The sequence below is a fragment of the Bos taurus genome, chromosome 16 (genome assembly GCF_002263795.3).
Source record: "Bos taurus isolate L1 Dominette 01449 registration number 42190680 breed Hereford chromosome 16, ARS-UCD2.0, whole genome shotgun sequence".
In the NCBI taxonomy this organism is placed as follows: domain Eukaryota; kingdom Metazoa; phylum Chordata; class Mammalia; order Artiodactyla; family Bovidae; genus Bos; species Bos taurus.
The window spans coordinates 13298837-13324737 of record NC_037343.1 but is presented as its reverse complement, the minus strand read 5'-3'; the positions used below and the strand labels follow the sequence as shown (position 1 = coordinate 13324737).

General features: G+C 37.7%; 1 long non-coding RNA gene across 2 annotated transcripts in view; it reads right to left on the bottom strand.

Annotated features, from left to right (window-relative positions):
• Positions 1-1256: 1256 nt before the first annotated feature.
• Positions 1257-25901, bottom strand: part of LOC107133223 (uncharacterized) — a 175795-nt gene continuing 151150 nt past the window's right edge. For both annotated transcript variants that reach the window (XR_009490820.1, XR_009490821.1), the window contains exon 3: positions 1257-3053. This is a non-coding gene — a long non-coding RNA (uncharacterized lncRNA). The remainder of the gene's footprint in view (positions 3054-25901) is intronic.

The window sequence follows — 25901 nt, the reverse complement described above, 5'->3', positions numbered from 1 at the left end:
CAAATAAAACTACAGCATTCTTAATACTGCCATGTCAACAGCAAATAAACACTGTTCAAAAAATTTCTCCTGACTTGATATCCTTCGTTTTACGCATGCATTCATTCTACTTACTTCAAGGCAGTAAGTACTTTTATCTTCATCCTTTTCAATTTCTCATATCTCTATGGTGTTCTGTTCAAAGGCCTCCTCGTACCTGCCTCTTTGGGACTATTTCTACCTAAACAGTTTGACCTTTAGTTCTCAGCTTTCTTAGTTTATCTTATCAGCTAAGCTTGTGCCTCAATGAAACCCTTTCATAATTGGTCTAGGGACTATCAATTTTTTACACTCATGCTCTCTCATGTTTTAAAACATTTTTTGCAGCTTTAAAATATAATGCACGGAAAGAATATATAAATAGTACTCTCTTTCTGCCTGCGTGGTCATGGAGGTGCTTCAAGAATGAACTTATCTACTACAGTACCTTCTCTTGTTTACAAAATTATGTTGAAATAATGTCTATATTTTAGATATCCCTACCCATTCTTTCTGAATGACATTAAACTCAGGGACCCTAGTAAAAATTTGCTTTGGTCAACAAATATTTATTCAATTTGCCTTTGTGCCAAGCACTGTTCTAAGCAACAGAGATATAATGGAAGAGAGAGCAAACGAGGTCCTTGCCTCATATTGCAGCAGATTACTGTGTAATTTCACCAAAGTTAAGTAACTAGGCTCAACAGCCTGTCCAGGTTACCTAAAACACTAGCCATATATTTCTTAAAATATTTTGTTTGGTCCTTAAAATGGGTATGAATGAAGGAAAGAGCAAATTCTTTCCTCTTTATATATCAAATTGCTATCTTTTATTGCTAGCCACAAAGAAGCGTTATTGGGAAATCCATACCAGACTATTCTCTTTGTTATAAAACAGTCAATTAGACTGAGATTTAAGAACTTAGGTTTGAGTCGGGAGGGAAAAAAAAAAAAAAAAAACCTAACCACCACAGAGTTTCTAGTCATTGCAATAAGATAAGAAATAATAAACAAAAGTATACAGAGTAGAAAGGAATGAAGAATGTTCTTATTTGTATAAGACTGTGCTGATAAAGGATTTGAAGAAATCCATTAAAAGTTACTAGAACTAACATGTGAATTGAATTTAAAGAAGTTCAAAATTATAAAGTATATTCAAAATAATCATATTTCTATATATTAATCAAAAACTGTTGAAAAGTGAAAATTTAAATATCAAAAACATGGAATAATTATATTTAACAAAGTATAGAGGTAGGATATGAAATAAAAATAAACTGCAAAATATTGCTAGGAGAAATAATTTTTTTTTTTTACATGAAGCACAGATTTATTAGAGGAAGAAATAGGAGGGAAGCTCACGGATGGGGAATTGGGAAACGGAATGAGACAGAAGCTATGCATCAGCCTCTGGTGTCCCCACGAGTCAAGGTGGAAGCCCTAGAATCAGCCCAGATATATTGCTTGCTTTAGGACATGGATGGGGCCATGGCTGTGGCCAAACTGGAAGCTGGAGAAGCTGGGACCTCACTCATGTTCATCTAGGAGAGTCAGAATGGGGAATTGAAGAATACTGGGCACAAGGGGATGTGTGAGACAAGGGGTTCCATTGGAAGAAATCCTGACAATGCTTCCTTGGATCCTGAGTGGGAGAAGGTGGGAGAGGAAGGCAAATCCTGGAGCTGAGGATCAGAAAAGGAGCAGGAGAAAGAGAAGGCTGCATCTGGTAGCCTGGTTGGCGGGCAGGTATTTCTCAATCCATTCTTACTTCTATTTACTCTTGGGAACTTGCTGGGTTGCAGGGCACTTCTACTGGGCTGGGATTGCTGTATCCTTGGGTGGGCATTGCTTCTTGGCCTGAGGAGCACATGGGTCCTTTGTTTTAGGTGTACACGCCTCTTGACGTTTGACAGAGGTTGGCTGACAGGGCTGCTTGTCATCTGGGGCAGGCACTGCTGCTACTGCTACTGGGAAAACATGGCTGCAGGAACAGGTAAGCCAGAGGCAGGAGCCAGACCCTAGGAGATTCGGCTGAGCACAGGTTCTGAGAAAGAAATTTTAAAGCCTGTAATAAATGGAGAAATACACCAAGTTTATGAATTGGAAAACTTAAATATTGTTAAGGTATCAAGTCTCCCAAGGCTGATCTATAGATTCAATGCAATGTGCAGCATAATTTCAACAGGGATTTGTTTGAGGGGAGGAAGTATAAATTGACAATCTGATACTAATACACACACACACACACACACACGCACACAGAAATGCAAAGAACAAGAATAGTCAAGACAACTCTTAAGAAAAACAGATTTGGAAAACATATACCCAGCTGATCTGAACTCATTATAAATCAAGCCAGTGTAGTATAGGTGTAAAGACAGACATACGTATCAATGGAACAAAACAGAGCATCCAGAATTAGATATGTCTGTATGTGGTCAGCTGTATTCTGATAGGGGTGCTAAGGCAATTTCATGATAAAGAATGGTCTTTCCATATTTCAAATGTTGCTGGAACAACTATTTATTCATATGAAAAAAAAAAAAAGAGGCTCAATCCTTATCTTAAACATATATGTTATCCCAAAATAGATCACAAACCTAAATATAAAAGCTAAAACTGCAGAATTTCTAGGACCAGGGTTCAATTTTGCTACACCAATAGATATTTGACAATGTCTAGAGAAAATCCCCGGAGAAGGCAATGGCACCCCACTGTAGTAGTCTTGCTTGGAAAATCCTATGGACGGAGGAGCCTGGTAGGTTGCAGTCCATGGGGTCGCTAAGAGTCAGACACGACTGAGCGACTTCACTTTCATCTTTCACTTTCATGCATTGGAGAAGGAAATGGCAACCCACTCTAGTGTTCTTGCCTGGAGAATCCCAGGGAGGGAGGAGCCTGGTGGGCTGCGGTCTATGGGGTCGCACAGAGTCGGACACGACTGAAGCGACTTAGCAGCAGCAGCAGCAGAGAAAATCCCAACTTCGAATATCTGGCCCAAAATGTCAGGGAGGTTGATGCTGAGAATCTCAGTTCTGGAAAGAAAATAATAGGAAAAAGTGTTTGTGATCTTAGTCATAGAAAGTTACCTCTTAAATATCACACACAGAAATCATTACACAAAAAATAATGACAATCAAAATCAAACACTTCTGGTCTTTAAAATAAACTGTTAAGAAAATAAAAATACAAGTCAAACAAGATTCATAGAAATCTTCACTCAAATATATCATCAAAACATATGTATCCCCAATACACAATATGAGCAACTTCTACAGATCAATGGACATAAGATTTGAACAGATATTTCAAAAACAAAATATATGAAGGCCAATAGCATATTAAAGCAAGATTGATAATATTAAATATTAAAGGTATATAAATTAAAATCATAATGTAATATCAATAGACATGCATCAAAATACCTAAAATTTAAAAACTGACCATATGAATTACTGGTAAGGATATGCAGCAACTAGAATACTCTCTGGTAGCTCAGCCAATAAAGAATCTGCTTGCAGTGCAGGAGACCTGGGTTCAATCCTTGAGTCGGGAAGATCCCCTAGGGAAGGAAATGGCAACCCAGTCCAGTATTTTGCCTGAAAAATTCCATGGACAGAGAAGACTGGTGGGCTACAGTCCATGAGGTCACAAGAGTTGGACATGACTTAGTGACTAAACCACCGCAGAATACTCACACTTTGGTGGTGGGATATAAAACAAGGCAGACACTTTTTAGAACAGTGTATGAGTTTCTTATACATTTAAACAAACTTTTTTTTTTAACTACAAAACACTTAAGTTATTTATACAAGGCAAATAAAAACATATGCCCACACAAAGACTTTAAAAAATATGCATAGCAACTTTATTCACAGTAACTCAAAACTAGAAACCAAACTGTCTATCGATAGGAAAGTGAAAAGTGAAAGTGAAAGTTGCTCTCATGTCTTACTTTTTGTGACCCCATGGACTATACAGACCATGGAACTCTCCAGGCCAGAATACTGGAGTGGGTAGCCGTCCCCTTCTCCAGGGGATTTTCCCAACCCAGGGATCAAACCCAGGTCTCCCACCCTGCAGGCGGATTCTTTACCAGCTGAGCCACCAGGGAAGCCCTATCTATAGGAAGATGGGTAAATAGCTCTGGTATGATCTATACAATGATATTATTCAGCAATAAAGGAAAAACTACTAATCTATATATCAATGTTGATGTATGTCAAAAAACTGTACTGAGTAAATACACTGTCTCAAAAGAATGCATAGTATAAGAATGTGTTAACATAAAGTCCTAGAAAAACAAGCAAACAAATTTTAATGAAAGAAGGTGGGTCAGAACTTGTCCATGCCAGGTTTTGAAGGAGGCTACTGTTTTTATAAAAGAATTTTGGGGAATGATAGGCATGTGTTCATAGTAGAAGCAAGTATCACACTTATCAAAATTATTTTTACATTTTAAATGCTTATGTTTCATTGCTTATGACTAAGATCTCAATAAAATTCATTTTCAAACTCCTAGGTAGTATAGATCAGTCTGAGACAGACAGGAGTACCCAGCCACCGGAAAAGCATATATAGAACCACGCAAAACTCAGTAGGACAAAGGAATTAGGGGAAAAAACAGAAAAGTTAGTAGGACGGGACCTGCCCTCAGCAGGTGGGGGAACTGAAGCAGGGGTCTGATCCCCACATTGGGGCACCTGTTTGGGTTAGAAGAGAAATATTTGAGGCTGTGAGTGAAGCAGCTGCTCTGTAGCAGCCTAAATGGAATTAGACTCACACAGACAATGCCTGCTGTAGCCACAAGTACCCGGAGACAGGGACATGGGTCCCCTAGAAGGCACAGCAGCTGGGAGCTGGAGCACAGGGATTGTGGCACAATCCCAGGCTGAGGTCTGCTGTTGACTGTGGGGAGATGGCCCGAGGGGACGTGAGGGAGGAGACTGTGGTGGGAAACGCCTGTGGAGGAAAGCCAGGTAGGCATGAAAGCAGGGCGATGCTGCTGAGTCATGCGTAGGGGGTGGAGCCATCACCACAGCCTATCTCCCCACATGCCAGCACCCGGCATCTGAACGATAGTGAGGTTGTCCCTTCAAGCACCTGACATGCAGGACAACAGAGAAGCCCCAGCCCTTTAAGTGCATGGGGCACCCCTTTAAGTGCCTGACACACCAAACAACAGAGAAGGACCCCGCCAGGGGGAGCCCTTTTAGTGCCTCATGCACAAACCAAAAGAGAAGGATCCCTCTAAGTGCCTGAATGGGCAAAGCAAGGAGAAGGACTAGCCAAAGAGGCCTTCTGATCACCAGCTGCCAAAGGCTAGGGCCATAACTCTGATGGGGCCATAACTCCTGCAGCTGAGGCAGTCCATGTCCCTGCACACTTGGCACCTCCAGGGTCCCAGGAACCCAAGCAGCTGCACCACCTTCATGCTCAATCCTCACTGGGACAGAGCTTCAAAAGGCTAGAAAAATGCCTGAGTCTGAGAACATGGGGTTGTTTCCATTGTATTCAACTCTTTGCGACCCTGTAGACTGGTCTGCTAGGCTTTTCTGTCTGGGGGATTCTCCAGGCAAGAATACTGGAGTGTGTTGTCATACCCTTCTAGAGCACCGTAATTCCTGCTACCCTAACTGACGTCTCCCCTGAATACCTGGTGTTGTGAGGGCCCCTGTGACCAAAGCAACTGTACCACCTCCACACCTGGCACTCCCTGGGGCAGACCCAAGTCCTCCAGGGCCTCAGGAGCAAACCCCAGTGAACGACCCACATGCAGAAGTGGAGGTAAAATCACAGTTGAAACCCAGGGGCAGTGTGCTAAGGAAGATAACCCAAAACTTTGCACCAGATTAAATCCACACAATCAACTAGGCAGACTCTGTGTCTATGGAATATATAAAAGGACATTGAGAGTTCTCACCAAAGAAAACACACTAGTTCTGACATCTGTGGACATTGGAGGCAAGAACACACAGGAGGAGGACCAGATTACAGTCAGAGTTGCCCCCACAGCATGTCCAGAGACCAGCACAGTGTGAGAAAGCATTCTAGGCAGGCAAGGTAGAATATAACTCCCAGCAAGGGAAAGATGTTGACAGAAGAGACTTAAGAAAGACATTTATTTTTCTTACATTTTGACTTGTTCTGTAGTTCCTCCTGAATTTATTTCTTTCTCTCTCTTTTTTTTTTCCTTTTTTTACCTTAGTTCCCCCTCTGTTGTTGTAGTTCTCGATTAGTACTATTTAAGCTTTTGAGAATTTTTTTTTCAATCACGCACTTTTTATTTCTGTTATAAATGTCTGCATCTTCATTGGCCTTTTGCAGTTCTGTGGAGTTTTCTTTTTTTTCTCAGTATTTTAAAAATTTATTATTATTTTTTCTACGTATATTCCTTTGTTTGCTTTTCCTGCTGGTCTTTTCCCTTCACAGTTAATCTTTAATATATATAAATTTCTTTATCTACCTCTATTTAACTTTGCATTTCTATTCTTTCCTTTATTTTCTTTCTTTTTCTCACCATATTTGTTAGTTTGTTTTTGTTGCTTTATGCCCCAGTTGGCACTTTGCTTTAGTTTTGTATTCCAGTTTGTGCTTTAGTTAGTTTTGTTCTTAACTGGTGGATATAATTTTTGATTTCCTTTGTTTACCAGTTCAATCTATTGTACACTGTTTTTGTTTTTGTTTTTTTTTTTTTTTTTGGACTGCTTTGATTTTGCTTATGGTGTATATGTATGTGTGTGCATTCCATTATTTTAGGTATTATTTATCTGATATTCTAATTGCCATTTGTCTGGGTGCATCTTTTCTTTCTGCTTTTGGGTATTTCTTTTAATCCCATTTAATGCCATAACGAACCACCCGTGGAATCTCCATTTGTGCCAGAGATCAAGGCCTGAGGCTTTGGAGTGTGAGTGCTGCCTCCAAGACCCTAGATTACCAGAGAATTATTAACCCTAGAAAATATCAAATAATTAGAATTCCCACAAAGGCAACCACTTGCATACAAGACACAGCATTACCAACTGCCCAGTAGCACCCTGTGCAAGATGCCTCATCCAAACAACAAACAAGAAAAAAATACAAACACAATCATCAGCAGACAGTATTACCACCTCACTCAGCCCTGCCCATCAAAGGAAAACAGCAACAACTCAACTCCTCCCACCAGAATGCAAGCACAAGTCACATCCTACACAAAGCTTTCACAAACCACTGGGCAAACCTTAGGAGGGCAGAAACCAAACAGAAGAAAGAATTCAACTTTGAAGCCTGGGAAAAGGAGGCCTCAAACACAGTAAGTTAAAAAATAAAATAATGAAAAGGCAGAAAAATACTGCCCAGACAAAGGAAAAACCAAGAAACACAAGTCCAAATAAATAAAAAGGAAATAGACAAACTACCTGAAAAAGAATTCAGAATGATAGTAAAGATAATCCAAAACCTTGAAAATGGAATGGAGAAAATGCAGGAATCAATTAACAAAAACCTAAAGAATTAAAGAATAAACATACAGAGACAAACAACACAATTACTGAAATTAAAAATACTCTAGAAGGAATCAATAGCAGACTATCTGAAGCAGAAGAATGGGTCGATGAGCTGGAAGATAGAATAGCAGAAATAGAAACTGCTGAAGAGCAGAATAAAGTAAAAAGAATGAAAAGAACTGAGGATAGTCTCAGAGACCTCTGGGACAATATTAAATGCACCAACATTCAAATTATAGGGGTCCCAGAAGAAGAAGAGAAAAAGAAAGGATATGAGAAAATTTTTGAAGAGATTATAGTTGAAAATTTCCCCAACATGGAAAAGGAAATAGTAAATCAAGTGCAAGAATCACAAAGAGTCCTATACAGGAAAAAACCAAAGGAAAAACAGGCCAAGACACATAATAATCAAACTAACAAAGATTAAACACAAAGAAAGAATATTAAAAGCAGCAAGGGAAAAGCAATAAGTAACATACAAGGGAAACCCCATAATACATTTAACAGGTGATCCTGCAGCCAGAAACTCTGCAGGCCAGAAGTAATGGCAAGATATATTGAAAGTACTGAAAGGGAAAAATCTACAAACAAAATTATTCTCCCTGGCAAGGATCTCATTCAAAATTGAGGGAGAAATCAAAAGTTTTACAGACAAGTAAAAGTTAAGAGAATTTAACTCTACCAAACCAGCTTTACAACAAATGTTAAAGGGACTTCTGTAGTCAGGAAATAAAAGAGAAGAAAAATATCCACAAAACAAAAAAACACAATCAACTCAGAAAATGGCAATAGGATCATCAGTTCAGTTCAGTCAGTAGGTCAGTCCTGTCCAACTCTTTGCAACCCCATGGACTGCAGCATGCCCTACTTCCTTGTCCATTACCAACTCCCAGAACATGCTCAAACTCATGTCAGTTGAGTCACTTATGCCACCCAATGAGCTCATCTTTGTCCCTTTCTTCTTCTACCTTCAATCTTCCCCAGCATCAGCGTCTTTTCTAAGAGTCAGTTCTTCACATCCAGTGGCCAAAATATTGGAGCTTCAGCTTCAGCATTGGTCCTTCCAGTGAATATTCAGGCATGATTTCATTTAAAATTGACTAGTTTGATCCCCTTGCAGTACAAGGGACTCTCAAGAGACTTCTCCAACACCACAATGGAAAAGCATCAATTCCTTGGTGCTCAGCTTTCTTTATGATTCAACTCTCATACCCATACATGACTACTAGAAAAACCATAGCTTTGAGACCTTTCTCAGCAAAGTAAGGTTTCTGCTTTTTAATACCCTATCTAGGTTTCTCATAGCTTCTCTTTCAAGGAGTAAGCATCTTATAATCTCATGGCTGCAGTCACTGTCTGAAGTGATTCTGGAGCCCAAGAAAATAAAGTCTGTCACTGTTCCCATTGTTTCTCCATCTATGTGCCATGAAGTGATGGGACCAGATGCCGTGATCTTTCTTTTTAGAATGTCAAGTTTTAAGCCAGTTTTTACACTTTCCATTTTCACTTTCATCAAGAGGATATTTAGTTACTCTTTGCTTTCTGCCATAAGGCTAGTGTTATCTGCATATATGAGGTTACTGATATTTCTCCTGGCAATCCTGAATCCAGCTTGTGCTTCATCCAGCCTGGCATTTCGCATGATGTACTCTGTACATAAGTTAAATAAGCAGGGTGACAATATACAGCCTTGATGTACTCCTATTGCAATTTGCAATCAGTCTGTTGTTCCATGTCCAGTTCTAACTGTTGCTTTTTGACTGGCATACAGGTTTCTCAGGAGGCAGATAAGTGGTCTAGTATTGCCATCTCTTTAAGAATTTTCCACAGTTTGTTGTGATCCACACAGTCAAAGGCTTTAGTGTAGTCAATAAAGCAGATGTATTTCTGGAACTCTCTTGCTTTTTCTATGATCCAATGGACGTTGGCAATTTGATTTCTAGTTCCTCTGCCTTTTATAAATCCAGCTTGAACATCTGGAAGATCTTGATTCATATACTGCTAAAGCTAAGCTTGGAAATTTTTCAGCATTACCTTGCTAGCATGCGAGATGAGGGCAATTGTACAGTATTTTAAAAATTAGTTGGCATTGCATTTCTTTGGGATTGGGGTGAAAACTGACCATTTCCAGTCCAGTGCAGAGTTTTCCAGATCTGCTGGGAAATTGAATGCCAGCACTTTCACAGAATTATCGTTTAGGATTTGAAATAGTTCAGCTCGAATTTCATCACCTCCATTACCTTTGTAGTGATACTTCCTAAGGCCCACTTGACTTCACAATAGGTATGTATATACATCAATAATTACTTTAAATCTAATTGGGTTAAATGCTCCAACCAAAAGATACAGACTGGCTGAATGGATATAAAAATAAGAGCCATATATATGCTGTCTATAAGAAACCTACTTCAGATCTAAAGACACATATAGACTGAAAGTGAGAGGATGGAAAAAGATATTTCATGCTAATAGAAATCAAAAGAAACCTGGAGTAGCAATCCTCATATCAGACAAAATAGACCTTAAGATAAAGAATATTATAAGACATAAGGAAGGACACTACATAATGATCTAGTGATCAATCCAAGAGTAAAACATAGTAAATATCTATGCACCCAACATAAGGAGCACTTCAATACATAAGACAAACACTAACAGACATAAAAGGAGAAACTGATAGTAACACAATAATAGTAGAAGACTTTTACACCCCATTTACACCAATGGATAGATCATCAAAGCAGAAAATAAATAAGGAAATACAAGTTTAAATGACATATTAGACCAGACGGATCTCATTGATATCTTCAGGACATCCCATCCAATTGCAGAAGAATACCTTTTTTTCAAGTGCACATGGAACATTCTTTAGGACAGACCAAATCTTGGGTCACAAATCAAACCTCAGCATATTTAAGAAAAGGGAATCATATCAAGCAACTTTTCTGACCACAGTGCTATGGGACAAGATATCAATTAGAAGATAAATAATGTAAAAAACACAAACACACAGAGATTAAACAATACGTTTCTAAATAACAAACAGGTTACTGAAGAAATCAAAAGGGAAATCAAAAAATTCCTGGAAACAAATGACAATGAAAACACAACAACTTAAAACCTATGGGATACAGCAAAAACAGTTCTAAGGGTGAAGTTTAGCAATACAATCCTACTTCAAGAAACAAGAAAAATATCAAATAGACAACCTAATTTTACACCTGTAACAATTGGAAAAAGAAGAACCAAAAAACCCCAAAGTTAGCAGAAGGAAAGAAATCATAAAGACCAGAGCAGAATTAAATGAATAAGAAATGAAAGAAACAATATTAAGCATTAACAAAACTAAAAGCTGCTTCTTTGAGAAGAAAATTGACAAAATTTTAGCCAGACACATCAAGAAAAAAAGAGAGAAGAATCAAATCAACATAATTAGAAATGAAAAAGGAGAGTTTACAACAGACAATGCAGAAGTACAAAGGATTATAAGAGACTATTATGAGAAACTATACGGCAATAAAATGGATAATCAGAAAGAAATGTAGATTCTTAGGAAAATTCAATCTTCCAAGACTGAATCAGGAAGAAATAGAAATTATGAACAACCCAATTTCAAACTGAATCGAAACTGTAATCAAAAATCTCTCAAAAAGCAAAAGCCCAGGACCAGATGGCTTCACAGGGGAATTCTATCAAACATTAGAGACAAGCTAAAGCCTATCCTTCTAAAACTCTTTCAAAAGTTAGCAGAGGAAGCAACACTTCCAAATTTCATTCCATGAGGCCACCATCACCCTTATACCAAAACCAGACAAAGACAACACATGAAAAAGAAAACTACAGGCCAATATTACTGATGAACATAGAGAAAAAATCCTCAACAAAATTCTGGCGAACACAATTCAACAACACATTAAAAAGCTCACACACCATGATCAAGTTGGGTTTATTCCAGGAATGCAAGGATTCTTCAATATACACAAATCAATAAATGTGTTATACAATATTAACAAATTAAAGACAGAAACCATATGATAATAGATGCAAAAAATTCCTTGACAAAATTCAGCACCTATTTATGATTAAAACTCTTCAAAAAATAGGCATAGAAGGAATCTACCTGAACATACTAAAGTCCATATATGATAAACCCACAGCAAACATTACTCTCAAATGATCAAAAGCTGAAAGCATTCCCTCTAAGGTCAGGAACATGACAAGTGTGGCCATTCTCACCGCTATTATTCAACACACTTTTGGAAGTCCTAGATATAGCAATCAGAGAAGAAAAAGAAATAAAAGGAATCCAGATGGGAAAAGAAGAAGTAAAGCTCTCACTGTTTGCAATGACATGATACTATACATAGAAAACCCTAAACACTATCCGAAAATTGCTAGAGCTAATCTGTGTCCAACTATTTGCGACCCCATGGACTACAGCAGGTCAGGCTTCCCTGTCCATCACCAACTCCAGGAGCTTGCTCAAATTTATGTCCATCAAGTGGGTGATGCCATTCAACCATTTCATCCTCTGTCGCCCCTTCTTCTCCTGCCTGCAATCTTTCCCAGCATCAGGGTCTTTTCCAGTGAGTCAGTTCTTCACATCAGGTAGCCAAAGTATTGGAGTTTCAGCTTCAGCATCAGTTCTTCCAATGAATATTCGGACTGATTTCCTCTAGGATTGACTGGTTTGATCTCCTGGCAATCTAAGGGACTCCTAAGAGTCTCCTCCAACACTATAGTTAAAAAGTGTTTTTAATTTTTCAGGGTTCAGCTTTCTTTATATTCCAACTCCCACATCCATACTTGACTACTGGAAAAAACATAGCTTTGACTAGATGGATCTTTGTTGGCAAAGTAACATCTCTGTTTTTTAATATGCTGTCGAGGTTGGTCATAGCTTTTCTTCCAATGAGCAGGCATCTTTTAATTTCCTGGGTGCAGTCATCATCTGCAGTGATTTTGGAGCTGAAAGAAATTGTTTCCATTGTTTCCCCATCTATTTGCCATGACGTGATGGGACTGGAAGCCATGAATTAGTTTTGTGAATGTTGAGTTTTAAGCCCACCTTTTCAGTCTCCTCCTTCACTTACATCAAGAGGCTCATTAGTTCTTCTTCAATTTCTACCATAAGAGTGGTGTCATCTGCATATCTGAGGTTATTGATATTTCTCCTGGCAATCTTGATTCATGCTTGTGCTTCATGCAGCCCAGCATTTAGCATAATGTACTCTGCATATAAGTTAAATAAGCAGGGTGACAATATACAGCCTTGATGTACTTCTTTCCTGATTTGGAGCCAGTCCATTTTTCCATGTCTTGTTCTAACTGTTACTTCTTGACAGGCATACAGATTTCTCAGGAGGTGGGTCAGGTGGTCTGGTATTCCCATCTCTTGCAGAATTTTCCAGTTTGTTGTGATCCACACCAGAGAAGGCAATAGCAACCCACTCCAGGACTCTTGCCTGGAAAATCCCATGGATGGAGGAGCCTGGTAGGCTGCAGTCCATGGGGTCGCTAAGAGTTGGACATGACTGAGCGATTTCCTTTCATGTACTGGAGAAGAAAATGGCAACCCACTCCAGTGTTCTTGCCTGGAGAATCTCAGGGACGGGGGAACCTGGTGGGCTGCTGTCTATGGGGTTGCACAGAGTGGGACATGACTGAAGCGACTTAGCAGCAGCAGTGATCCACACAGTCAAAGGCTTTGGCATAGTCAATAAAGTAGAAGTAGATTTTTTTCTGAAACTCCCTTGCTTTTTCTAGGATCCAGTGGATGTTGGCAATTTGATCCAATTCCCCTGCCTTTTCTAAACCCAGCTTGAACATCTGGAAGTTCACAGTTCATGTACTATTGAAGCCTGGTTTCGAGAATTTTGAACACTGCTGTGCTAGCATGTAAGATGAATACAACTGTGTGGTAGTGTGAACATTCTTTGGCATTGTGTTTCTTTGGGATAGAAATGAAAACTGATATTTTTCAGTCCTGTGGCCACTGCTGAGTTTTCCAAATTTGCTGGCATATTAGGTGCAGCATGTTCACAGCATCATATTTTAGGACTTGTAAAAGTTCCCCTGGAAAACTATCACCTCCACTAGCTTTGTCTATAGTGATGCTTCCTAAGACCCACTTGACTTCACATTCCATGATGTCTGGCTCTAGGTGAGTGATCACATCATCATGGTTATCTGGGTCATGAAGATCTTTTTTGTATAGTTCTTCTGTGTATTCTTGCCATCTCTTCTTAATATCTTCTGCTTCTGATAGGTCAATACCATTTCTGTCCTTTATTGTGCCCACCTTTGCATGATATTTTCCCTTGATATCTCTAATTTTCTTGAGGAGATCTCCTATCTTTCCCACTCTATTGTTTTCCTCTATTACTTTGCATTGATTACTGAGGAAGGCTTTCTTATCTCTCCTTGCTATTCTTTGGAACTCTGCATTCAAATGGGTATATTTTTCTTTTTGCCCTTTGCCTTTTGCTTCTCTTCTTTTCTCAGCCTTTTGTAAGGCCTCCTCAAACAATCATTTTGCATTTTTGGATTTCTTTTTCTTCAGGATGGTCTTGATCACTGTACAATGTCACCAACCTCTGTCCATATTTCTTCAGGCATTCTATCAGATCTAATCCCTTGAATCTATGTGTCACTTCTACTGTATAATCATAAGGGATTTGATTTAGGTCATACCAAATGGTCTAGTTGTTTTCTTCACTTTCTTCAATTTAAGTCTGAATCTGGCAACAAGGTGTTCATGATCTAAGCCACAGTCAGCTCCCCGTCTTGTTTTTGCTGACTGTATAGAGCTTCTCCTTCTTTGGCTGCAAGCATTTAATCAATCTGATTTCGGTATTGACCATCTGGTGATGTCCATGTGTAGAACTTCTATTTAGTGGTTGGAAGAGGGTGTTTGCTACTACCAGTGCATTTTCTTGGCAAAACTCTTTTAGCCTTTGCCCTGCTTCATTTTGTACTCCAAGGCCAAATTTGCCTGTTACTCCAGGTATCTCTTGACTTCCTAATTTTGCATTCCAATCCCCTATAATGAAAAGGACATTTTTTTCTGGGTGTTTTTAGTTCTATAAGGTCTTGTAGGTCTTCATAGAATCATTCAACTTCAGCTTTTCAGTATTACCGGTTGGGGCATAGACTTGGATTACTGTGATACTGAATGATTTATCTTGGAAACGAACAGAGGTCATTCTGTCGATTTTGAGGTTGCACCCAAGTACTGCATTTCAGACTCTTTTGCTGACTATGATGGCTACTCCATTTTTTCTAAGGGATCCGTGCCCACAGAAGTAGATATAATGGTCATCTAAATTAAATTTGCCCATTCCCGTCCATTTTAGTTCACCTATTCCTAAAATGTCAATGTTCACTCTTGCCATCTCCTGTTTGACCACTTCCAGTTTACCTTGATTCATGGACATAACATTCCAGGTTCCTAAGCAATATTGTTCTTTAGAGCATCGTAATTTACTTCCATCAACAGTCACATCCATAACTGGGCACTGTTTTCACTCTGGCTCTGTCCCTTCATTCTTCCTGGAGTTATTTCTCCACCCTTCTCCAGTAGCATATTGGGCACCTACCAACCTGGGGAGTTCATCTTTCAGTGTCATGTATTTTTGTCCTTTCATACTGTTCATGTGGTTCTCAAGGCAAGAACACTGAAGTGGTTTGCCATTCCATTTACTTTAGTGGACGTTTTTGTCAGAATCTCCACCATGACCCATCCATCTTGGGTGGCCCTACAGGGCATGGCTCATAGTTTCACTGAGTTAGACAAGGCTGTGTTCCATGTGATCAGTTGGATTAGTTTTCTGTGATTGTGGTTTTCATAAGGTCTGCCCTCTGAAGGATAAGGGTAAGAGGCTTATGGAAGCTTCCAGATGGGAGAGACTGACTGTGGGGGAAACTGGGTCTTGTTCTGATGGGCAGGGCCATGCTCAGTAAACCTTTAATCCAATTTTCCATTGATGGGCAGGGCTGTGTTCCCTGTTTTTTGACCTAAGACCAAACTATGGTCAAGGTAATGAAGATAATGGCGACCTCCTTCAAAAGGTCCCATGTATGCACTGCGCACTCAGTGCCCCAGACCCTGCAGCAGGCTGCTGCCCACCTACACCTTCACTGGATACTCCTGGACACTCACAGGAAAGTCTGGGTCAGTCTCTTGTGGGGTCACTGCTCCTTTCTCCTGGGTCCTGGTGTTGACAAGGTTTTGTTTGTGCCCTCCAAGAGTCTGTTTCCCCAGTCCTGTGTAAATTCTGTAATCAAATCCCACTGCCCTCCAAAGTCAAATTCCCTGGGGGGGGTCTCAGTCCCTTTACCAGACCCCCAGATTCAGAAATATGTTGGAATATTATTCAGCCATAAAAAGGAATACATTTGAGTCAGTTCTAATGATGTTGATGAACCTAGAGTCTATTACTTAGGGTGAAGGAAGTCAGAAAAAGAAAGATAACTATCATATATTAATGCATATATGTGGAATCTAGAAAGACGATACTGATGAATTTACTTTCAGGGCAGCAATGGAGAAACAGACATAGAGAACAGATTTATGGACATGGGCTGTGGGGACGAGGAGGGTTGGATGTATCGAGAGAGTAACATGGAAACTTACATTACCATATGTAAAACCCATAGTCAATGGGAATTTGCTATATGACTTAGGGAACTCAAACAAGGGCTTTGTATCAACCTAGAGGGGTGGGATAGGGGACGGAGATGCGAGGGAGGTCCAAGAGGGAGGGAATATATTTACATATGACTGATTCATTTTGATATTTGACAGAAAACAACAAAATTCTGTAAAGCAATTATCCTTCAATTAAAAAATAAATAATTTTTTTAAAGTGATGCTGACAACACAAGGGAAACTGCAGGCATTTAATTAGCTTTTAGTATGAGAAGATAAACAGAATTATTTTGTTTAAGTTTATACACTAGTACATTTATAATCAGTATAACAACTACACATTTCATGCATTTTTATTTTGGCTTATGTGTTTATCCTCTTATATATTTAAGATGAACTTGTTGTCCTGATTCAACTGTTCCAGGATACAATAAGAAACCTTTGTGCACAAGTAAGTTTGAGAATCAGACCCTTGATAATGTTAATAATAAAACATACCTACACTTTTTGAAACTTTATCTTTGTTGTTTTTTGTTATTCCTCACCAAAAATATTTTTGTTCCAATTTCAGTAGAAAGACCTGTGGTTCTGTGACAGGCAACTGAAGTATATATGCTTCTAATCTTATTTATTCTCTGTACTATATGCATGCATTACAGTAGTGATTTCAGGATTTATGGAAGAAATAATTTGAGCTCAGTAAAAATGCCCACATTAGGATACTAGCAAGTGATAAATATGAAGCACCAAAATAATTTTATAAAATTATTAATTCATTAATTTGAATTGCTCCTTGTTTTCAAAAACATTGATGGCTTAAAAACACAAAATAATGTATAACTTAACAGAATAAATTAGAAGTAGATAAAATAATGAAAAAACAAATGTAGGAATATAAAGATTAGGCAAATAAGGGACAGATAAGAATCATTATATCATAAAATCCCTCACTCTCACTATTGGGGGAATCCACAAATTGGATTCTGATTTCCAACTGTCAAAAAAAAAGTTATTGATCAGATACATTATTCACAGTGGCTTTGCAACAAGTCACAAATCATGTTTTCAAAAGAAGACAATTATTCCCAAATTTCAAAATGAAAAACATCTTATTAAGGAATACTGCAACAAAGAATACTGAAATGAGTATAATGGAGAACACACATGCACTGGGCCTCTTAGGAGGGCATATTAGGAGGCCCTTTCTAAGGTGATCTGCACTGTCTTTATACCAAAGAGCAATGTGCTAGCAGCAAGAATATACTCCAAAGTGCAACACTTATTCTTCAATCCATATTCTACAGAAATACTGTAAGATGATTAGTCAAAAGGTATTATGTAGTGTTGGCTTTGATGATGTGGTCCCTGGCCAGTAAGACCTCAGCATCCGAGTATTCTAAATGCTTGTGGAAGCTTATGACTCGTGCTTTAACTTGCTATGAACGTGGGGTACACATTATTTTTTTCTTTGAAACTTTGTGGGGCAGTAAATAAACAGGTTATCTCCAGTAGAAGAAAGGAAAGAGATAGGAGAAGGAATCCCTATGGATGGTCTGACCCTTTGGGAAGCATATGCCTTCCAATACAACCCTCTTTACCTCTTTATCAATGGAGGGTAAATCCCTCCAAATCTCACATAATCTCATCAATTCAATTTTAAGTAATTATAGGGGCCTGGTGATAACATAAGATACTACAACTTGATTTACCTAATGTCACACATTTGTAATCTTACAAGCACTAGGTCATAATTATTTATAATTTTATGGCTATGGAGTCTTAAAAAATAAATTTTCTAGGATAGAATTTAAGTGCTATTTATACTCAGAGAGAAAAGTTTGATTATTTCATCACATCCATTAAAATTTTTATTATTAATCTCTAAGTTTGCCTTGTTAATTTTCAGATATCACTAGTTGAGTGTTGATTTTAACTGAATTCAAAATCTATATATAATTGCTCTAGATAGCTCACTTCTATTGCTCTCATTTTTCTATTTTGTTAGTTATAAAATATAAATTGATACTCTTTTCTAGTAATATATCTAATCACAGCAGGACCAATGAAAGCAGCCAACTAAATATCATTAATCTTTATTACTGAAAATCATAAATACTGTAAGATATATGAACTACTTCCACAGGAAGCCAATTCTAATATTTTCTGAACTACAGAAGTACCTCAGTTTATAAAATTGAGGCATATATTTAATAATACATAGTATTACATATAGCTATATGTCCATATGTATAGCAGATAATTTAAAAATCATTTTACCCATAACAACAGTCTTTATTTATTTAGGATTACCCGCTAGACTTTATATTAAAGAAGAAAAAATGAAAATTAGATAGCAAAAGAAAAAAGTAGAATGAAAATTAGATAGTAAATTTTATAAGAACAAAATAGTATTTATCCAGACTTGAGTGCAAGCAGATTTTTAGACACAATTTAAAAATACAGACCAAGTGATTTAAATAAGAGTTAGGGCTAGATTCTATGGTTTTTAATTCCTAGTACATTATTTCTCTATTAAATATTCATGTGCAATTTGCTTATTCATTCACTGATTCATTTCTTGTTAATTATTTTCTCAAGAAACATTTATGGAGTACCTTCTATTTTCTTCCAAAAAACTGTGTTGGGAAATTAACTGATGACCAATTGGAAGTGCCAAATAAGTAAATAGGCAAGCATGACTGCTTCAACAAACACAAGATTGTTGGGAGCAGTGAGAACACTTGTTTTACTCTGGACACTACCCAGGATGGTGTTATTTTCCTACTGGTATGAAAGATGAAAACCACATGTGATAGGAAAGGAGCAACTTATAGTTGGGGACACGGAGAGGCAGTGAGAAGTTGGGAAGTTTAGTTCCTTATGGGCAAATAAATGAGCTTTCCTGGTGGCTCCATGGTAAACAATCCACCTGCCAATGCAGGAGACTCGGGTTCGATCCCTGGGTCAGGAAGATCCCCTGGAGAAGAAAATTGCAACCCATTTCAGTATTGCCTGGAGAATCCCATGGACAGAGAAGCCTGGTGGGCTACAGTCCCTGGAATTGCAAAAGTGTCACACATGACTTAGCAACTAAACAACAAAGGCAAAGAAATGCATGGTTAATATTGAAACATAAGAGGATCAGTATGGGTGGATTAGAGATGGATTTAAGGAGGGATAATGAGGTATATTAAAAGATGCTTACTCCTTGGAAGGAAAGTTATGACCAACCTATTAAAAAGCAGAGATATTACTTTGCCAACAAAGGTCCATCTAGTCAAGGCTACGGTTTTTCCAGTGGTCATGTATGGATGTAAGAGTTGGACTGTGAAGAAAGCTGAGTGCCAAAGAATTGATGATTTTGAACTGTGGTGTTGGAAAAGACTCTTGTGAGTCTCTTGGACTGCAAAGAGATCCAACCAGTACATCCTAAAGGAGACCAGTCCTGGGTTTTCATCGGAAGCACTGATGCTGAGTCTGAAACTTCAATACTTCGGCCACCTCATGCGAAGAGTTGACTCATTGGAAAAGACCCTGATGCTGGGAGGGATTGGGGGCAGGAGGAGAAGGGGACGAGAGAGGATGAGATGGCTGGATGGCATCACTGACTCGATGCACATGAATCTGGGTTAACTCTGGGAGTTGGTGATGGACAGGGAGGCCTGGCGTGCTGCGATTCATGGGGTCGCAAAGAGTCAGACATGACTAAGCGACTGAACTGAACTGAACTGAATGAGGTATATGTGTGGAAAAAGTAAATAAAGAATAGATCAGTTGTTATTAAACTTTATGTTTAGGATGTTTCAGTTCAGTTCAATTTCGTTGCTCAGTCGTGTCCGACTCTTTGAGACCCCATGCACTGCAGCACACCAGGCCTCCCTGTCCATTGCCAACTCCTAGAGTTTACTCAAACTCATGTCCATTGAGTCGGTGATGCCATCCAACCATTTCATCCTCTGTTGTCCCCTTCTCCTCCCACCTTCAATCATTCCCAGCATCAGGATCTTCTCAAATGAGTCAGTTCTTTGTATGGGGTGGCCAAATTACTGGAGTTTCAGCTTCAGCATCAGTCTTTCCAATGAATATTCAGGACTGATTTCCTTTAGGATGGACTGGTTGGATCTGGTAGGATGTTTAAGGACATCCTAAAATTTTGAAAAGATATGTATAGCTCATACGTTTTCATATGGCCATCTAAAACTTCTAATCAAATTGAAAAAGATACAAAGCAAATATTTTCCAGTGAATATAAATTATGATGTTTTGAAACAAAATAGTAGTACCTAACGGAATCTAAATACCAGGGTGAATCATCTATTTAGAAAGCACACGAATAAGCTCTTCTTATGGAAAGTCAGACACTATTCTATTTTTTCTCCTTGAAGTTGCTTTTCACTTTGTTCACAGATTTTCTATTTAATATAATAGTTTTTATGTTCAAGGACTTCTATTGATCATCTACCATATTTTTCTGAAATAAATATGAAATCAATTAAAATTATTCTGAATTGTTTTTTACTGTGATTATAAGACTACTACAGGAAATACAATTTTTGGATATATATAATTATCACAAATTTATGAAAATAATAAAGATTTTATTTAATTTTTAAAAACAACTAAAATTTAATTAAAATTAGTTTCATGTTGTAAAGTTTAAATTTGCTCGACTGACTTTCTATGTAAATTTTATTGAATGCTAGAATGCAATAGAAAATCAATTCTATTTATCAATTAATAAAATTGGACATGAGGCATTTTGCATATTTCAATTTATTCAAAAAATATGAGAACTTAGATTTTGTTAAGTTTTAATACATTATTACCAATAAAAGAATTGTTGATAAAATGCCTTAATCTTGTCAGGCAGTTTAAATATAATTTTTTCAACAACTTTGGAGCTTCATATTCAGTTCTTTCAACATACATATAATATCTGACATATAAATTAATTAGCAAAAGCAGTCCTCCTATAAATAAATTAGTCAAATCAGATTTCCATCAAAAAAGCCTAACCTCATTTTTTAATTCAAATATAGTTTACAAGTTCTTTAGGGTATTACAAATGCAGTGAAAAAAAATATTATGAAATACTCTTCTAAGGATCTGTTGCAAAAATCAATCAAATCAAGATTAAAACAATATGAAATACTATTAATTCACTTACTTTTACAAAAAGCCATAATAATATTTATTCTATATGCTATTTCTTACTGCTTATTTGCAATAAAGCAATATAATATATAGCTAAAATCATTTTATTTACAATAGAAGTCTGACAAAAGGTAAAGTATATTTTTGGTAAAAGTGTGTGTATACTGAATTCCATACATAATTTTAAAAAAATTAAATAAGAACCATGTATGAGACAGAGGATGAGATTATTAGATGCCATCACCAACTCGATGGACATGAGTTTGAGAAAGCTCTCAGAGTTGGTGATGGACAGAGAAGCCTGGCATGCTGTAGTCCATGGGGTCACAAAGATTCAAACACGACTGAGTGACTGAGCTGAACTGAACTGATAATATTCATAATTAATTTCTTTAATGCTATTATTATGACTAGACTTTCCCATAAGCTTAATAAAGCAAATATATATATAATCTTTAGGGTAAATTATCCAACATTTAATACATAACTTTAGTTTTGATAACAGGTGTAAGAAAATATCAATTACTTAAGTCTAATATTAATCACTTACTAAGGCTAATAAAATGATGACTAATACTAGAATAAGATGTCATGATATTATTGACAAAATAGGCTTTTAGCTGACTGTATTTAGTGAAGGTTCAACAAGGAAATAGAAGCTTTAGAAGTAACGTCAGAATGAGGAAATTACTTATGTGAACGTGGGATGAGTACGGAAAATGAAGGTCTGGAAGAGAAGAGTCAGAAGATCAAGATTAGAGAAACCTTCACTAACCAGTCCTCCTGAAGCACTGAAGTGGATGGACAGGTCCGAGCTTGCTGGAAATCCAAGAACCTGAGATGTGTGACTGTCTGAGTGGTGCTGTGAAGGGATAGCCGATGGAGAAATCCATGAAAGCTGCCATCTCAGGGAACTGTTGCATCTGTGCAGTAGCTGCCCGTGGTTGGCAGAGCCAGCAGTGGAGATGATGAGAGAGGAGAGCAAGGACAAGGTGCGGCTCCAGGGGTCTTTCTCTCACCTTGTCAGGCTGACAGCCTTCCAAGAGCAACAGTGTCTGCTTCACTTCAGCCTTTAGATTTGTGCACAGGTTCCTCTTTTAGCCAATCTTACCTTGAAATATATTGTGAGGGGATTTCCTGAAAATCTAGTTCCCAGCCTTCCCCAAGCAGGCGTTTCACAATTCAGGACACTGACCACTTGTAACAACTCACACTGAATTGACAAAAAAACCATGCATTCTAACATTTTAGTCTGTAAATTTTCTCCAGTAGTAGGTTGAAACTTCTTGCAGTCCCTGAAAACCTTCCAGTTACTCTGAAATACATCAATGTCAATAGCATGTACTTCATGATCTATTTGAAGATATTTTCCTTTACAATTAAAGCACATCTTACAGGTATGGATATATTCAAAATAAGCTGCATATATATGATAGGTGGGAGAAAGGCCGTTTAATTTTTTGAAGCAAATACTTCTTTTGATTTGTCTCATCAAACTCTCCCCATAAGATCTCTGCCTTTTTGAAAGTCCAAGATAAGAAGAGACAGTAAGCCTCTGATGGGGAAAAATCTTCCATTTTTAAGTGCCCTACAATATGTTACACAACTAAGCAATGGACCATAATAAAATTTGACATGAGTGAATTATATGCATTGTTTCTAAAAGTAGGGAATGAGAAATTATGAAATGGAAGGTGAAAAACAAAAATTTACATGAAGTCAGTAAAGAATATATATGGAATTTGAGGGTTAGGAAGTTGATTCTTTTAAAATTATTAATGCTCACATACCTCTTGAAAATCTTTTAAAGAGTTTCCAGAAGAAAAGCAGAGTTCAAGACTCACAGGGTATAGACAAAAAATAAGGCAGTGTGTACAGAAAGATGCAAACTCCTTTAAATAGTGCTTGTCAGGCCATATGAGAACTGGTTGGAAAGTCACATGGTGCCTATCTGAGGTAGGTTTCTGTAGTTTCTCTCTCTTCCCCTCATTTTGTCTTAACCTGGGACAAGACAGGCATATTGTCACATTAAAGGCTTTACTGAGAACACATGAATGGATGTGATACAAAAAGATAGGCAGGTGGTCAACCATCAAGATGCCTCATTATCTCTCTCTACCAACTGTACCTAGAAACAGAGCAAGAAGGAAAGAAATTCTTATCTTTCTGTGGCCTTTGTCTCTATAGCTTCATATTTAACATCATCAGTACTGACACTGGCAGTGGCCACACGCACACACGCACACACACACACACGCACACACACGCACACACCCCAGGATAATGATGTCCTAAGGCTGTGGCCACAGACACCACTTAAAGGAAAACTCGCTTAAGGAGACACTCTTTTTACTTCTAACAACACACTTAGCACCCACTTCTGGTAATGTTGATGACAAATCGTCCTTACTGTGAATTCCACCATCTAATTAAAAGTCCACGATGTTAGTTGAGGCCCCTCAGCCCACGTGGCACAGGCATGACATAACTAAGGACTGCACTAGAGGATGAAATAGAATCCTAGAAAACTCAAAAGGTAATTTTAAAGACATATTTCTAGCAGTTAAGGCTCTTACTTCCTTAAATGTGCTTCCTTTGTTTCTACAAAAACATGAATATGCTTGCAATTTTAAATATATTTCAAAATTATCTTAATCACAAATTCATAATTTTCAGTCCCATGTATAGTGGTTTAATTTTCTATTTTTATTTATAATTATTTTCCCCTCAAAAAATAAGTGTAATACAGCAAAGACTCAATGTACATTTGATTTATATGAATAGTGAATGGCCAACCTGAATTAGGATGGTCTTTCCAAATAAGTGTAACAGAGTACACATGACATCTACAGGATCTTAGGTCTGCTGCAGTAATCACTTAACAAAAAATACCACAATAAGATTTTTTTTAAAGACTCAGAAAAGAATTTCATTCACTACTGAACTTCATTAAACCACTAAGGTTTTTACGGGAAAGATCATTTGAAACATTTTGGATTGTATCTTGAGACAATGGGTTTCTATGGACCCACTAACCAAGGGACTGACAATATTCCACAGTGGAGAGAATGAAGCGGAGTGTTCAAATGCACAAGAATGTGGATGATTTAATAAGACATTTATGTAATCCAAAATAAGAGAGAATGATGAAGGTGATAGCTTATGTTGAACAATCTCGGATTCATGATCTCTGAAGAAAAAGATTTAGCTTTGGGACCAGGGACCAGGTTTGATCACTCAAGAGTTTTGTGTAGCAGAGTTTTATTAAAGTATGAAAGGGACAGAGAAATCTTCTGACATAGACATCAGAAGGGGGACAGAGAGTTCCCCCTCACTAGTCTTAGCAAGGGGGCTATATACTTTTTTAATTATTTATTACCATAAACCAAAATAACCTCTCAAGGTTTTAAAGATCTTACTAGACCCACTTCCACAATTATATTTTAAGATGACAGAATTAGAACTAACAACAGAAAGATCTTACCAGACCCACTACCATAATATACATTTTAAGATGACAGGATTAGTCAGAAGGTTCTCAAGAAGGAGAAACATGTCCTCAAGCCGGATACATTGTTGTTATATAATCACTGGTACAGAGTTTAAGGAAAAACATATCCTTGGGCAAGATGAGTTGTTTTGTTGTGCAATCATCAGCTCTGGGCTTAAAGGAAAAAAACATTTGTCCTTTTCTCTTCCTTGAGAACCCCAACCCCTCTCTCTCCTGCTCAGGGACCCCAGACGTCTTATCAACCTACCTAGGAACTGACTCTCTCAACAGGAAGAGGCAGAGGAAAAAGAGTAGAGTAAATACACAAATACACATTCATGATGTGCAAGTTAAGATTTGGTAGCTGATTTAATGTATCAATTAAGTGAAGTACCATAGACAATTCTAAATTTCTGTCTTAGGCAACTGAATAAATAATGCCAACCACTAGTCACTCATAGAAAACACAGAAAAGTGGCTCATAAAATGCTAAGATAGAGACCACTGGGCTGTGACAAATGGTATGTATTTATTGGTCCTTGTCATCCAGCTGCATATTTGCAGGTTTCAGGGGGATCTATATGTCCCAGGCACAATACTGTAAAAATATGTTGATTAAAATGGGTGCCAAAGAACAGTTGAAAGACAAGTGTCAAAAGGGGTCTTTTTTTAAGTACAGATTTTTGTTTTTAGTAAATTTGCCACAGAAACCTGAAAATCTACCAGTTATTTTCTAACATAGCTGGGTTTGGAAACTATGGCACTGAGATAACCAATTAAAGAGTTTTCTGACTGGTGCAGCTGAAGTTTACCTTCTCAGCCTTTGTTTATTAAATGGGAATTCATGGTGATCAATCTCTGGGGAGACCTTTTAATATCTGGTGGAAGTCAAGGCAGGGTTCTTTCCCAGCTCAATGTGCAGTTCTGTCTTTGAATGATCTATGTTGAAATTCAAAACATAATCAAGTTAGGCCAAGTCTTGCCTCTTTTCTGGAAAGTATTTCACAAAAAAGTTGTCAAGACTCTATTTATTATGTCATATCCACATACTACAAATTTAATACTTTGATATGAGTTTTGCTGTATATTGCAAGGATAC